The following is a 16,097-nucleotide window of genomic DNA, read 5'->3' on the forward strand; positions in this document are numbered from 1 at the left end:
CTATCTGCCACAACCAGGATAGGTTGGGGACCAGGGTTCAAACCTAGTGTGGATCGTATAAACTGGGTGCACTCCTCATCCTCTCACGACCTCTAAATGAACTGGATCACACGATTCGAAAAAAACACCCAATTGTTACTTTAATGTGTTTAAATATAAGAAAAATGTTAATCACTGTTATTGAATTATAATTGACGTGTCCATTTTGTGTTTTTTATGTTGGCCCTGGTTTTACTTGTTTACTATTTACTGTTTTTATTGATCCCCTGATGTTGGGTCTGCCTATTGGTATTAGTGTTTTTATTTATTTTTTCCATATTTTTATGAGAAACTATACAGACATTCACAGGTTCAGTTCTGATTCTGCCATTGGTATTCTACACACACTCGCTTTCATAAAGGGTCTCATATTGAGGTAAAAGGTGCCTTGTGTGCCAACGACAGTTCAAATATCAATGTCAGGGACAGTATACAGTAGAACCAGATCTTTAATTCTTTCATAATAATAACAGCCCTGTCTTTCTAATGATAATGAAGCAGTACACCCGACAACCCCAACGGGCAAGGCATTCAGAACGGTTCTTTTGTTTTAATACTTAATTAGAACAGAGTTGAGGAGGCGGCACATATTGTTAGACTCTTTTTATCCTGTGTCCTCCTGCCTCCCTGCTACCCATACAACTGAAACTTAGACTCTTATAGCAAAGAAACACATTCTCATCTGACTTTAATCCATCCGTGGTTTCATGTTAAGTAAATGTACATGAATGGTCTTTTAATAGATGACTGTGGGTCAGGCTCCATAGATTTAGCCCTTGCTATCTGGCATCAGCTGCTGTCAAACCAACACCTTCACTTTGGTGTCCTATCAAAGCAACCATTACCCTTCCAGCAAACACACTCCAGTTTCTGCAGTTGAAACCAAAAAAGTGATGGGGGAAGGTTTTGAATTAATCTGAACCACTGGCATTGCTCTGGGCAACCTTCCACACCACCGTTTTGTATCCCGTCTGCGCCATTGCAAAAGGGGTCCAGCCATATGCAAATCAGTTAGGTGCTGCCACTAAAGGGAGCTGCCCTGCCCGAACTGCTAGGCCAGGTCCCCTCTGCATGGAAACACAAGCAATACCAGACATGTTTCGGCCTTGTTGGTCCTCCTCAGTGAGGTGCAGCTTGGTTCCCTATGGCGCAACATGCAAAGGACCCACGTCTGGGCATACCCTCTCTCACATAGGCAAACTAAAGTCATAAAAGCGATGGGGAAAGGTTTACCCAGACGTGGGCCCCGTGTCTGCTAGGGCAAGAGACCCAAGATACTCCTCACTGATGAGGCCCAGCAAGGCTGAAACATGCTTGGGGATGCTTGTGGTCTCGTGCAGAAGGGATGTGGCTTAGCAGTTTGGGCTGGACTGCCCCTTTCGGGGTGGGACCAAGCCTGATTTGCATATGGTCTTTCCTCTTCTGTAATGGCTTGGCAGGTGAAGAACGATGATCTGGAGGTTTGCCCAGAGCAATGCCAGTTGTTAGGATTAATTCCAAACCTTCCAGCCATCACCTCCTTTGTTTTGTGAGTGTCTGCAGTTCGAAATGGTTTCTAATCCACTCCCTAGTAATTATTTGGTGGGCGGTTAGAGTTGGAGCTTGGAGGAGGCCGAAGCAGTAGGCATCTTTTGGCCGTACAGTACTTTATTTCCATGTATGTACAATGCAACATTACAAGTTGATCAATTATTCACTACATCAAGTTTCTGAGTGGGTGCCCCTTCAGTAGTTTATGTACATGTATGTACAATACAGCATTCAAAATTGATCAACCATAGAATACTGCTTTTATTCTGATGGATGCTTTTACAGTACTTGATTGCCACATATGTACAATACAGCATTAAAAGTTGATAACCAAAGAGTGAGTATTGTCAGGTGTGCTCTGGGGCACACAGCAGCTGTTGCATCACGAGATAGGATGAGTGTAGTCAGTCTAACTGGCAGATGTATGGTCGCTGCATAGCAGAAAGTGTCATTTCTCAGTGTTGTCAAACCACAGCACTCGCAGCCTGAGACCTCATATCTGAAATCAACAAAACATAGCATAACATTTGGTGTTTTTTTGTCCTGTATTTTACAATCCAGCAATAGATGCACATTGTTCCATTACCCGAAGGATCTGCAACCGTTGTCTCTCCAGATATGTTGGACAACACCTCCCATCAGCCCTAGCCAGCATAGTTAATGGTGAGTGATCCTTTCAGCTTTAGTCCAAAACATCAAGAAAGAAGCAAGGTTCAGACCCCTGCACTACTCTAACGCCTAGGGCTACACTGCATGCCTACTGTACATAAATCAGGTACAGGTCTTGCATTCTTTTTCTAAGACTCGGACCATTCATGTTGCACTCTACGTTATCTGTAAGGTACGGATCAATGTACACAACACGTCTAAACTTATCATGATAAAGTGTTATAACAGCACATCATACCACATAAATGTCTAAAATGTACTATAAACATAGACAAAGTCGTCAGACCTTCTTTTGCAGGGGAAGTACTCCAGACAAATCCACATGTACGACATTGCCTTTGCTCTCTGCAAGTGAAGAAGAGAATATTAAAAGAATGATATAATTGTGTCTATAATAGAGATTTTCTGAGGGTCACGTGGCAGAACCCCCTGCACCATGCCAGTTGCACAGATACAGCAGGTGTACTGGGTGCCAAGCAGTAGATACAGAACAGAATTCCCATGTCTGGGAACTTAAATAAACCTGAGCATATAGGATTGTTTTGAAGCCACAAGAAAAATACAGCACAGGCATATTTTATGGATATGGGAGACAGATTTGGAGCCAAGATAGACCGATATACAATATCCTTTACAGCACAAATACATGACAGGGACATTAAGCTACTGTTTTGTCATGTTTAATCCCAGATACACAGAAATGTCCAATGTGAAAAGGTGCAAACACCTTGCAAGCCGTGAAAGGTTGCACCTGAGCTCTGCATGAAGGTAACATCTCCCCACAGTTGGACTCACTAATCCCACAGTAAAATCAACTCGAATCTTAAATGTGAAGATGATCGATAGTTACCTTAATCATGCAAGATACTGTAAAATGCATTGAGGCCCCCCCAAAAGCCATGTCTTGGCATGCTACAGTAAGCGACACTCGCCTTGCACTGCACTACACAAGGCCTATTGAACTGCAATCAAGACTGTTTCAGCCTATATTGCCTTTTGTTACAAAAGAAACAACAAATAATAACACACAATGCAGATAGATTGAAAGCCAGATGAAAAAGAGACACGAGCCCCAGTATAGATATAAAGTGTGACTTTGGACTGGGAAGTAAAACACAGTGTTTCCTCTCCAGCATTGTCACACTGGGTACACCAGCCTTGGCCCTCTGATACCCTAAGGGTATACTGGAGCTCCAGCATTTATAAGCATTAACACATCCCCATACGTCACACACAAGGCGAACCCCTGGAACAGGTTGTGGAGTGAGAAATGAAAAGGGGTCCTTCTCCACACATGTAGTATGTTGTTGTTTCATTTGTCAAAGTGGAAACAGAGGCAACACAATACATTCCAATAAAATAAAAAATAACAACACTAGGCCAATTCAAAAGGGCATTGTCGAAGGTGGTTTTAAAACACAGCACTCATAAACTGCTCCTCATCAGGAGGTCCCTATCCTAACACCTCACTATCCAATGCCATAAGAGGGAAACCCATAGGAGCATCAGTTATCAAAGACACACGTCACACGTCACAGTGTGCTTGACGTGGGCAAAACCTTGAGCATGGCAGACCGGTTTCCCCCTAGCACCACCTCATGGAAAGAGGGGAGCGGGTAAATTACTTCCCTCTGAGTCACAAACAGAACAAGGGCTGTTTAACACAAGAACCACTTTGCTTTAATAGGTAAATGTATATATATATGGAGCGCAAACACAATAATCTAACACATCTCCTGCAGGATGGGCAGTGCATGCTCCTGTTATGTGGTGTGAAAGGGGAGCACTGCTCACTGTCAATTTATAAATATTCTGCAATAAAGTCAGCCTCACTGCTTATGGTGATAAATAATGAACAACCTAAAAACATAGAGTGACACAAGGTCATCTCTTAGTAACACCATCCTCAGATGAGGAACTAAAATGGTCCGCAAGGAGTAAACCGGGAAAAGGTCCTTCCGTGCTACCCTCTGGAAATCCGTCCCAGTCACAATCTGGATTGTCCACGTCTCCCTCAGTTTAAGAAAGAAATGAAGACCTGGCCCTTCCAACAATACTTTGGCGTTACCTTGATTCTGGCTACCTTGCTCATGCCCCAATCCTTATATTCTGCTGTGAGAATTATTACTAATGTTTACTTGATACCTTGTTAAAATCTCAGTCCCATTGTTTTACTCTATGACCTGCACAGCACTCTGTTGCTCCCTCCTGTAGGTTTGCGCTACAAAAATATATATAACAATTAAGTATTCGTACCTGATCCAGTGGGCCAGATCAGGTGTTATTAGCCTGGGGCCCGAGTTCAAGACTGAGGAGGTCATTACGAGAATGGAGGTAGCCATGCCGCCATTTGCGGCATGGCTACCCTCATTCCGGGTACCGGGTCCGGGTTCCCTGAATGCGGAATTACCAGGCCATTCTGACCTTGTAGGGCCTGGTATTTCCCCATTCAGGGAAGCCGACCCCAGTACATCCCCATTCTCATGTGAGCCCCCATAGGGCTCAATGGGAGTGGGGATGATGCTAACAACAGGTCCGTTAATGACGGGCCCGTTGTTAGCATCCTGGTCCGCTTGCAGGACCCGCTAAGGACGCCTGGTCAAACCTAGTAAGATCGCTGTTTCGTTCTCCCCTGTTCCCCTCCCTTGCCTTGTCGCGCTCTGAAACACTGTGTACGATCGCGATAGAAATAATATATCAATCAATCAAACAATATACAAATGTATCTTTTGACATTGGGTGAGGTACCCCTTATGTTGTGGGGTATTATATCCTACGTCCTACCGCTATGGTTCCTCAGTCCATTCCTTACTCTCTAATAATGCTCTAATGAGCAGTTTCTCAGCCAAGCCCTACATGCTCTGATCAGGATTTCATCAGCCAAACATGCTTCCAGATGAAAGAGAAGTAAGAAAAAGACACAACGTGGCAGAGAAAACATAACTGACCCACTGAACAGAACACATCTTTCATGGTGTAAGGGGAATGCTGAGAACCCTTTCTTCTCTTCTTAACTCTGCTGTTCGCCTGGAGGAACTTTCTTGAATCTGATGCATGGGCTCTTGTGAATCTCCTAGTGAAATTCGTGTAGGTTCTCGGGTTGCCGATAATTTTTCTTCCAGCGCGAATCTGCCCGAATAACAAGCTATGCATCTTCAGGGAAGTTTATAACGAATAAAGAGCTATACATCTTCAGGGAAGTTTGGGAGAAGTTCGGGCTAATTCTTGGGAAAAAAACATACACAAATAACTTCCAAAACTTTGCGAACAGAGGGAAAGGTTAGAAGAGAGGGGGGGTTTGGTTGAGTTTCGGAGGGGAACTAGTAAGAGGAAATGGAGTCCTGTGCATATGTGAATGTTGTCCAGTAAAATACCAATCAGATTAACGGCAGGTTAACTGCAGTGAGATAGCTCAGTAGATTAATACACTTACTGCAAAAATCTATGTGCAACCTGTAAGTCCCAGGTTTACAACTGGAAAAGGAGAACTCGGCCTTTCATCCTTCTGAAGGTGATCAAATTGGTATTGTTGAAATGGGAAATTGCAAGATTGTATGTCAGGCCAGCAGAATCCGTCCCATGCCATTCGCATTTTCATCTGTGATAGGTTGTCAAGCACCGTATCATTGAGGTTTATAATGTTACAATATAAGGAATTCATTACAGACATGGACCTCTGAAAAGCCAATGGGGCTGGGGAAGAGTCAGTCCTCGGGTGCACGAAGTTTCATTCTGCTGGGTTTGCATCCATGAGGACTACTGAGGTTATTCATTTAATAATAATGAGAGTGCATGGCTTCGGGTCACTGACCTCAGAGAATCCAGTAGGGTTGGAGTAGAGTCAGTCACATGTCATGCATTCACTATGTACACTCTGATGCCATTTAGTCAGGTGGGATTGCAATGTTACGTAAATGCTAAAAACACATAGCATACACCTAGAGTAGGAGGCCTGTTCTCAACACGTATTTTGGTGAGAGTGATGAGATGTGCTAAAGTATCTCATCACTTGCACCCACAAAACATGTGCCATGTGTGCAAAGTTCCTCCGAATGTGTGCATCGGGGGTGCACACATTTAGATTCCCTCTTTCACCCTCTTTGCACTTTCATACAAATAAGGGGTGTTTCTGCATATGTGCAATACACGTCCTGAGTTCAGAAAGAGGAAGCACAAACAAATTCCACTGGACCTCTCTGGAACAGGTGCAGGGGACATGCAATGCACCACAGGGTCATTTCTGGCCTGTGCATGCATTTTTATTTAAGTGTGGGGCAACAGTGGCATGGTCCACTGCTGTCCCATGTGCATTACTATCCCTCACATGGATTGGAAAGGCACATTTTATTTTGTACACATTTCACAATGAAATGCACTCCCAGAATCCACATGCAAGAAACGCCCATACATGTTCCAGGCAGTAATGCATGCAAGGGGGCTGGCCAGCACATCGGAAATGGCCAAGCCACATCGTGAATAAGGTGAACTTCACTTTTCTCAAAGTAATGCAAATTAAAAAACACATCCTCTGCACACATTTGATTTGCATTCATTTTTGTCAATTTGGCACTAAGTGATTTTTAAAAAAAAGATAGCAATGTTTTTGTCAGCTGCAAACAAAGAGTTAATGTTGGTTTCTAGTTTAAATAAACAGCCAGTTACAAGCCATGAGTTACTTAGACACTTTGGTTTCTTTGAGCATTGTCTGCGAAAAAGGTTCTGATCTTCTGACCTACTGCAGTACCTTTATAGTTTAAGGTCTGAGCACTTCAGCCCAATGTTTACAGTGACATTTCATCAGGATGAGCTTAACCAGAATCTGTCACCTGAATATCCTAGAAGCTCATCTGATGCAGAATCTCTCGAATACCGTGAAGGTTCTGGCGATTTGGGACTTGGCCGAATGTGTTCACTCAGGCTTACCATGGTGCTGCCAGCCTGATGGTGCCTGGTCCCTGCAAAGGATGAGTGTGTGGCGGCAGTGGTGTCCAGGAGCAATGGGACACTTCCCGCTTGGAAATGGCCGGAGAGTCCATGATGTCATTCCTTGTTTACAACCCCCACAGCCAAGCAGTGGTGCAGAGAGATGTTGGCTTCTGTGTTCTTTCTCTTTGATGTCAAGCTCCAGGTGACACACACGTCACACATAACACCCAGGAAAACTGGCACGTCCAAAGTTGTCGATTGTGATGAAGGGTTTATAATGAAAAAGCTGACAAGGCTGTAACCTCCAGGCAAGCTCCTTTCCAGGAGTATACATTTGGGGATCATATGGGACCTGGGTGAGGTGGGAAGAGGTGTACCCCAGGAACATTTGGAAAATCATGTGCAACATGCTGAGTATTTAAAGCACTTTCTAAGTCTTTCAATTATTAGTAGAAATCTATTTCAGGGATTATTTTGGAAATAGCCTGGAAAATGGTTCTTCTCTAAACACAGTGGGCCAGTAACGTGGGTGTTTCTGTAATTTGCATAGGATTTAAGGACACATTCATAGAGGTTTAGGGGTTCTCATCCCCATGAGGCAGTGGTCAATTAGTGGCACATGATAACCCTTAGAGCACACCGACTCCATAATGTTGGACAAGATTAAATAGCAATTCCAGAAGGGTTTGCAGGTTTTCTCCCCAAGTGATTCAGTGGGAAACACTGGGGCAAAATGGGCTTAATGGAGCACTTTGGAATATTTTGACAAAACCCAATAGATTTTAAATATAGCTTCCCATTTTGGTTATGTAGTCCCTCTAAAGTAAAGCCGCCTCTTGCAAGGTTGGATTTTGCTGCTACGTGGGGGCAATCAGAGCGTCCATGGCACAGTGTGCCCATCACATTAATTAAGTCTTAGCACAATTATGGCTCTGGAGCTCACTGGACCAGTAACATTAGCCAACATCGAATACAGAATAAATCCTACTGCTCCAGGGGAGGTCGAGCTTCCCCCTTGGATGATTATTCTGGGAAGATAAGCGGCGAATAATGAGTTAAATGGCACATTGGTCGATTAACTTGAAAACCGGGACCCGTGCCAATCCACCTTTAGAGGGTGGTTGGGATTTCCTCATGAAGAACTTCCGTGGAAAGTGGTAGACAAGGAAACATTTCAAAATCCCATTAAATCAGTGCTGTTGGGCAGAACTGCCTATGACTTAAGGTCGACTGTAATTGGGGTATTGGGTCATGTTGAGGGGGTCTGTGGCCAACAGTGCTATTTATGTAAATCACATTGCGACAACGACACATGGTAAGATTAGCTAAGTTACAAAGCCATCTTCATCAGGCTTTTGGGTGCTTCTCTAATACAGAATGTTCAGTAAATGAATGGCAACATACAGCATGTCCAGCACATTGGACCATTCACAATGGACAGGGGGTGGCAGGCTATGAATACCACCTTACACGTGGTTTGGTGCACTCCTAAAATATTCCAGGACAATGAGTGGCACGTGTTCGGCCGGCTGGTAACTGGTGGAGTGCACGCACCACAGAGGTTACCGCCCACCTCGTCTTTGCAGTCAGTACTTTTGCTTAAGCCCCCCTGGTGTCCCATTGGACCATCAGCTGCCGGCTCCGCACTAGGTTCCTGGAATGTGACTTAATGTTCCCATTATTTACAAGAATTGCAGTCACCATTATTGAACAGGAAGTGAATGTGAGTACAGTGTTGCAGGGGGTGGGGACTGGGGTCGGTGTGGGGGGGGGTTAGGTCAAAGTCTAGAAAACAACACAATAAAAGGCTCTCCATTGTCATATCAAGTTAGGGAAATATTCCCAGAATAATACATGTGACACATCATTGTTACAGTCACTTTAGCAGTAACCACTTTGTTTGCTGGTATTTCCTTTCCTTGAAGTCCATATTGGTTTATGTACTGTGTCTACTTTGGTGACATAAACAGCCTGTATCTAGCTGCTTAAGCTGCTTCAGAGCACAGGTGGAAGAAAGAGGGGAGAGGAAGACAAAGAGGGTACAATATGTCGATCGGGACCCCCCACATAGGCGGTCTTGAAGACACTGTCATAGTAGCATCCTAGAATAACTGCTGCCACACTGTACGAATGATTTACCCTAGTTCAGCTGTTGCCCCAGTGTATGAATTGTTTGCCCACAGGTAACAGTTGCCGCACTGTATATAGCGCCTCAGCAATTTATGACTTATTTGACCTAGTTGGGCTGTTTGACCTACTTTAAAGTGTGCCCCGCTGTATTTAGCACCTTAGAGCCTTATGACTTCTTTGGCCTAGTTGAACTCTTTTACCTAGTTTAATGTTTGTCCCCTGTAATTAGCGCCCTAGCATTTTATAACTTGTTTGACCTAGTTGGACTGTTTGAACTAGTTTAATGTTTGGCCCGCTGTATCTAGCAACTAAGCAGTTTATGATTTCTTTGAACTAGTTGGACTGTTGACCTAGTTTAATGTTTGCTCCGCTGTATTTAGCGCCTTAGGATTTTATGACTTGTTGTACCTCATTGGACTGTTTGACCCGTTTCAACGTTTGCCCTGCTGTATTTAGCACCTTGCACTTCACGACTTGTTTGACCTAATTGGACTGTGTGACACAGTTTAATGTTTGACCGGCTGTATTTAGCACCTTAGCACTTTACGACTTTTTTGACCAAGTTGGACTGCTTGACCTAGTTTAATGTTTGGCCGGCTGCATTTTGCTTCTTAGCACTTTATGACTTGTTTGACCTAGTTGGACTGCTTGACCTGGTTTAATGTTTGCCCCGCTGTATTTAGCGCCTTAGCACTTTATGACTTGTTTGACCTAGTTGGACTGCTTGACCTGGTTTAATGTTTGCCCCGCTGTATTTAGCGCCTTAGCACTTTATGACTTGTTTGACCTAGTTGGACTGCTTGACCTGGTTTAATGTTTGCCCCGCTGTATTTAGCGCCTTAGCACTTTATGACTTGTTTGACCTAGTTGGACTGCTTCACCTAGTTTAATGTTTGGCCGGCTGCATTTTGCTTCTCAGCATTCTAAATGAATTGTTTGACCAGGGTATTCATTTCTTGCTCCATCACTAACATTGTCTTCTTCACTCCCAAACACACAGTACATGGACAATCTCTACCACTCGTCCAAAACAATTTAAAATGTCTCCCTGAAGCTATCAAACAACAAAACTCTACAAGCAACTTACATACCTCCATGACGACCGATGCACCCTACCACCACTGGCATACGAGTCTCCCAGCTAGACCCAAATGTCTGCCACTGATCACCCAAAAATACACCCGTAAACAGTACCCAGGTACTCCCGATATCTTGCATTTGTCTTTTCTCTCCATTAACCTAACCCACCACTGTCTGTTTCAGATCCACCAGAACACCCGGCGACCGTGCAAAGGGTAACAGCGCACGGTGTAAATCCCTGTACTGTTACATCACACAACATGGAAAAGCGATTTCCCCACAGGATGGTGTCCTGTCTGACCGTTGTTTATTTAATTAATTAATGTTGTATAACTCACTTAATAAAAGAGATGAGTCTCTAAGCACAGGACCAGGATTTGAACCTGTGCTGCTCAGTGCTGTTCTGTTTCCAAGACAAACGCATTGCCCCTGAGCGATCCTCCCAATTCGCCTGACCTTTGTGAGAGGCTTGTTTTTTCTTTATTTTCAGAACACGCTGGCCTGTCCCTCACTGAAGTGGCAGTGAAGCGCAGCACTAGCAGAAGACTGGAGCTGGAGGAGTAAGAAGGTTCGGCGAAGGCCTTGGGTAGGCGCGCAGAGCACACTTAACAGGACTCCTGTGCCGCAGACATCTCTGACAGCCTCTCATCATTTTTAATTTTAATTTTAAAAAGTGATTTTTTACAATAGATTCCCCCCGCCAAACAATTGGCTATAAAAACAATGTTCAGAGGAATTTCAACATTTCCTCCAACACTTACTTTCGTGTGCCCATTCTATCCTTTCCAAGGAGATAGACTTACCTGGGAGGGCAGGAAGGCAGGAATAGAAGGTGGGCCGCTCGCAGGATCCCAGGCCTTAGACAGCGGAGCCATCCCTCAGGTTACACAGACCTTCCAGCCGCAGGCAGCAGAGCTGCTGCTGAGGTGGCTGAAGCCTGGCACGGCCTCAGAGTGAGGAACTCCCTCCGGTGACACTGGTTTTACAGGCTCAGACCTCAGACAGCGCAGGGTTTTAGTGATAATGAGGTCTTAAAAGGCTACCAATATAAATCATGAAATATCTCCACAGCAGTCATGAAATAACTGCCATAGCAGCAAAAGGTGTCCTCCAGCACCATGCAAATGACGCAATAAAATCAGCGGAAAATCCCTTTAAATCAGTATGAGTTATGAGGCAAATTTCATCCCAAACTATTCGTTTACCAATTTTAGTAAATGCTCTTGTTTTATGCCAGCATTGCGTATTTAGTCAATACAGTCAATTCAGCCCAAAGTATTATCTTGCCAGGTTAAAAAAATCAATCATGTTTTCCCCAAATGCCACCTTTCACTGTGTAGTACATTCTGCAGAATTCCTGAGCTGCTGCAGAAGGAAGGCATTGAAATGGGTAGCGTAGGCAGATGGGCATCAGGCAGGCCATTATGGGCAGGTATTGGCCTCTGTACGTGCACACACTCTCCCATGGATATCCAGTGATGAACTCGCCAAGGAAAATGCAACCTGGGGAAGATACCTACCCCCATTTGACCCCTGAATAAAATCAAGCACTTTCAACACGTGTTCTAGGACTGGAGTTTAGAACAGTAAGTAACAGCAGTCCTAGAATATGTTGGGGAAGGAGTTTTAGGGAGAAGGAAAAAATCAAATGGAATCATTGGCATATTTTCTGCACGAGTTTATCACATAGATCTCTGTTATGGCACTGAAAAGCTCTTTCTGCCCAGGTACTGCGCGTATGCCCGTGGCCTGCCTCACTTGCCCGATTAGAGTATTTGATTATCAGATCACCACTTGCCACTTCATTTCCCCATCTACAGTCACTGCATGCACTCATATGATCACCATATACCCTCATGCCGCCACATATCATAAGATACAGCTAGATATGTCAGAAACAGTGCACTATTTCGAAATATAGCCTGTTATGCACTATTATGTACCCAATAACAGCTTGATATGCCCAGGTAGTGCAATTGCATGCTACCTACTGGCAGCAAAAAAGCGCCATCATATGCTCGTATGGAGTGCAATATGCAAGGAGCAGTTGTATGTGCTTCGCGTTAACCATCACATTTCCATTGATATCCCCACAAAGGGCCTGATTCATGGAATTCTATCTAATCTAATCAGCGCGCATACGTCTGCTCACCGATTCATGCTGTACAGCAATACTGTGACACTGCATAGGGTCCCCCATAACCCAACGTCACTTGTCAGGGTGCAGAAAATTCCATGAATCTGGCTCTATATGGGAGAAGCTTGATATACTCTGGCACTGCCACCGCCGGACCAGGTACCATTGCCTATGCCTGCTACAATATGCCAACGTGCAGCCCCATATTCTAGGCTCATGTTCTAGCAGCAATTGTGGTCAAAGCCTTTCATGTACAGAAATGTAATTTATTAAAGAACAGCATCAACAATTTCAACATGGAAAGGAAAAAAGAAAATATATGGGGAGGGCTAAAACGCAAAAGGGTGGACTGAGAATACATGGGAAAGGAAGAAAGTGAGACCCTGGAAGCAGAGAAGAGGAATGGGGTGCTGTGCAAGAAGTAGTGAAACAGGAGCAGGGCCCCGAGCCTTAATTTTACTGGTGGGGCGGGGGGGGGGGGGCTTCATGCCTTTAAAGGCTTTTCTTTCGAACTCTCTGATGGACATGCAAGGTCTCACTCTATCGCCCACCCAGCACCAGCACACACCAACGCCCCATGTGTCCGGGGCCATCACCAGACGCATTTACACTGGCTTTCAGGTCATCTCTGTCTCTTTAGACTTGTTCTGGGTGGTGATAACACGAGAGGGTCCCTGTGCCCACAGAGACGCGTTGAAGGGAGAGCTTGTCCTCTTAGTTGTGCTGAGGATGTGGGCTAAAGAGAAGCCACCGTGTGATGCACTGGGAGGTTTATACACACTTTGCCTGCAGTGACATTAGAAAGACTGCTCAGCTGGTCTGAGCCGCTAATTTAGCTCTGTGGTTGGGCGGGATGTGAGTGTGTCCCCGATTGAATGGGCTAAAATGAGGTCTTTGGCCCTTGGGCCCAATTCACAGAAGCGTTTTAGAATGGCAAAACCGCCATTGGAAAACACCCTGTGGATTAGTGCCTGTGGCTCCTACATTAGGGAACTGGGAATGCGCAACTCCTAGCGCTCCCTCTTTTCCTCAGTGGAGAGGTCTGAGCAGGACACCTTTCATATGAGTGCTAGAAAGCATATTGGCTGTCCCGGCCACAGGGGCCCTGGCTTGGCTCCTCGAGGTGTCTATGACTCGTGGGGATACTTTATAGTGCAAAGTCCAGTTATTACGAATAGTCCTGGGCACCCCAACAATGTGACCTCATGTAATCTTGATATACCGTAGACTCTGCATGTCTTTTGTTTATTAAAAAAAAAAACATGTTTTTGCTGTGCAAGGAGTGACCCGCCTAAGTCATTTGGGCTATTAGAGGGCCTATTATGTTTTCGTATGTCCATGTTGAGACCCCTACCCTGGAAATGAGGACCCCATGTGCCGAAACTATAGACCTTTGGATTGAAATCTATGTTTGAGTCATTTCATGATAGGGTGAGATTTGTATTTTGGACAGGGAATTCGAGTTCACAATCGGTCTATGTTTGCTTGACTCTACACCTGGAGAGTTTCATTGCAAGATTTGATTGTAATGCGTTTATTAAAATCATTGTGATGACGTGATTCATAATATTACTGTTTTTTATATGTTGGTGTAGGTTGTATTCATGTTTTATTATCTGATTAATTGATTGTTTTATCTGGTTTTAAATGGTGCAAGGTTTCTTTATGAAACCAAACAAAATAAATAAATAAATAAATAAATGTAACAGTAGATGTTTGTTGAACAAAGCAATTTTTGTTGTACTGATGTTGTGTTTCATTCATTTTGTGTGTATTCATGTGTATGTTTTGTTAGGCTGTGTATATGATTTTAACTTTTTTGAATGAATAGGGAATATTTTCATATGAATGAAAAATACAAGTTTTAAATGTATTTCATATACTGGGTCTATGGTAAAGATGGAGGATTTATTCAAAGCACCGATTGCGTGAAAGAGCTATCAAGAGGCCCTTAATTAACCCTAGGAACAGTTTCTTCATGCACTTCTTGCCTTGCAGTGAGACACCGTGGGCCTGATTTACAGAAAGTTTTGTGTGGCGCATAAGCAAATTGCACCACAAAATGGCACTTTGCGCAAAAATAAATACACTGTTCCATGCGCCATGTCCGTGAGCCTAAGGCGAGGCGGGCGGGACTGGCCAGTGCAAAGACCAAGAAGGGGCAGAATATGCAAATGTCCTAATTAAATCAGAAAAACACTTGAATAGGTCAAAAGAGTTCACTTTTGGCCCACTCTTCTTGCCCTATGATCCAAATAAATGTGCACAACACTCTACTTTGAATACCCGATTTGGGTACGTTCTTAGTTTTTATGGTTCAAGTAGTAATGTATTAGGTCAACAAAAATACAGGTATTTCATAACACTCATACAGGTAGGTAAAACATGACACTTTCAGCGCTAAATGGCCTAATAAATTGTGTGTCAAAAAACACGAGAGCAAATCATGCACTGTCAAGTTCTAGTGGACAGTGTTTAACAGAGCAAAGATGAACATTCTTAACAAAGACAACAAAACAAATGACAAAATGTTCTTTTTCAAAAAACAGTGACAATGCACTGTGGTTAAAAGGTGCGTCTACACCGGGGTGTTTCAGGCCGTCTGTATGGGCTAGATGGGCCTCGTGTCTGTCACGGCCTTCTTCAGGACGGGGGCTGTATGAGAGTGGAGTGCTAAGGGGTTAAATTGACCCTAGGTACATGTAGGGCGATCGTCTCTTTTGGTACTGGTCCCGGAAAGGTCCTCAAAATGGAGGCTTTAATCAGGCTTGATCTCGTGGTAGGGGGATGAATCCTTAATCAGAGAAATGAGGGATAACATGGGCATGGGGAAGGTGCCACCATGATAATGCACAAACATGACGTGCAACCAAACCTGTATTTACAGATTCACCTCTGCATCTGTGCCAACAAAAATGCACAAAAATCCTACCGCCACCCGTGAATTGTTCAGGGAGTGGGAGAATAACCTGGTGTCACAAACGGTGTGTTCACAGCCAATACCACCCTTAGTGAAAGTTCTAACTGCACTTCACTTCCTGGGGAGCGGCACATTCCAAAAGACCACAGAATTGTCGGGGGAATTTCACATCCTACACTTTCACGCTGCCTCAAACAGGTCCTATGCTGCATCATTGCATGTGTGCACAGCCACAGAGACATGCCATGCAACGTGCAGGCAAGGCAAAGAGTGGCACAAAAATGGTAGGCAGTTGCCCAGTTCCCATGGGTTCTTGTGGCAATAGATTGCACACATGTTGCACTACAGCCCCCACAAGCCACTGAACAAATATATTGGAACAGAACAAATTGGCATTCTCTGACTGTACAGGTAATCTGCGACACCAAGGGTCTCATAATGCATGTGAATGCAAACTACCCTGGATGCACCCATGACGGCTACATACTACACCATTCCCCCATCCACCAGGCACTGTCTTTGGGAACGTTCGGCAACAAGTGGCTCATTGGTGAGTTTCAGCCAGCACACACAAAAACACACTGAAAGGTGTGTCACATCAAATACAAACCACGATACCATCGCAACCCATAACAAAATACTGTTTTTGTCATCCACAGGGGACAG

At 44.2% G+C, this 16,097-nt stretch overlaps 1 long non-coding RNA gene across 1 annotated transcript; it reads right to left on the reverse strand.

Moving 5' to 3' along the window:
* Nucleotides 1-1,739: 1,739 nt before the first annotated feature.
* On the reverse strand, nucleotides 1,740-11,305 carry LOC138493125 (uncharacterized). Its single transcript, XR_011276270.1, has 3 exons — nucleotides 11,178-11,305; nucleotides 2,525-2,583; nucleotides 1,740-2,068 (listed from the first exon to the last, which is right to left on the reverse strand). It is a non-coding gene; the product is annotated as an uncharacterized lncRNA (long non-coding RNA).
* Nucleotides 11,306-16,097: the final 4,792 nt, after the last annotated feature.

This window comes from Ambystoma mexicanum, chromosome 10 (assembly GCF_040938575.1).
Source record: "Ambystoma mexicanum isolate Mex_15411 chromosome 10, UKY_AmexF1_1, whole genome shotgun sequence".
Classification (NCBI taxonomy): Eukaryota; Metazoa; Chordata; class Amphibia; order Caudata; family Ambystomatidae; genus Ambystoma; species Ambystoma mexicanum.